The following is a 1,087-nucleotide window of genomic DNA, read 5'->3' on the forward strand; positions in this document are numbered from 1 at the left end:
ATTTTAACTTTATATTCTTAATCCATGTGATCTTTGTATGCATGTGAATGCCATGTGATGCCAACTAGGGCTGTTGCAGGGAAGGCATCACTGGAGACTTCCAAGGGGAAGCAGTGAAGCATCATTTTACCTGGTGCTTCAGAACAGAGAAAAGTGAGCGCATATTTGAACAAACTTACTGACACAGCATTCCCAATCCAGCCGTGGTGTTCAGTTCTACACTGTATAACTTACTCAAAGTAGCCAACGGAAAAGTTTTAGAAAGTGAGAGATGTGAAAAGGGGAAAAATCGGAAGAAAAAGTGACAACAGTAAGTGACAAAATGAGTATTAGTTTTCAGTATGCAGGTATAAGAGAAATAAAAGATCCTAAAACTATTTGACAAGTAGTCAAGTGTCAAGTTATTGTCTTAGTAATTACTTTCCGCTCATTTACAATTGGTGAGGCTCTACAGGCCTGATATTAAGTAGGAAGCAAATTCTTCAGAAAAAACCTTTACCCTTGAGACATAAGCAACTCAGAGACAGGTGAAGCTGTCCAATACAAAAACAGACCTGCAGGATCCATACTGGACTCTTTCACCTCCGTAGATAATTAATTGCTTTACTGATGTTGCGGTTAGAAGAGAATCTTATGATCACAGCCTGGCCTTTATATAGCTGAGGTAGAAAACACAGCCGTTGCTGCCTCGGCTAAAAATCTTTCTCCAATTAAGCACCCTTTTTCTGTGGAAGTACTCTTTCCATGTCATCAATCACGCTATAATACAGAAGGTTTGTTAAGCCTTTCATTATAAGACAGATTTCCTACCCCTTAATGCTTCTTCTCTGAACCTACCTACATTTTTCACTGAAGAACTTCATAAAAAAAAAAAAAAGAGGAAAGATGAGTTTCTACATCAAAGAATTCCTCACATCAAAGCCAACGTGGAAATAACTCTGTGCAACTTTTCACTCCTTTTATTTATTTATCGTTGGTGTGCACTCAGGCCCTCTGTCCCCGTGTCCACACGTGCTTTCCAGGGCCACCTGCATCCCGGCTGCCCAAAGCCAGCTGGTGGGGCTCCTAACACGGGGTGGTCTGGGGT

Source organism: Meleagris gallopavo, chromosome 1 (genome assembly GCF_000146605.3).
Source record: "Meleagris gallopavo isolate NT-WF06-2002-E0010 breed Aviagen turkey brand Nicholas breeding stock chromosome 1, Turkey_5.1, whole genome shotgun sequence".
Taxonomy (NCBI): Eukaryota; Metazoa; Chordata; class Aves; order Galliformes; family Phasianidae; genus Meleagris; species Meleagris gallopavo.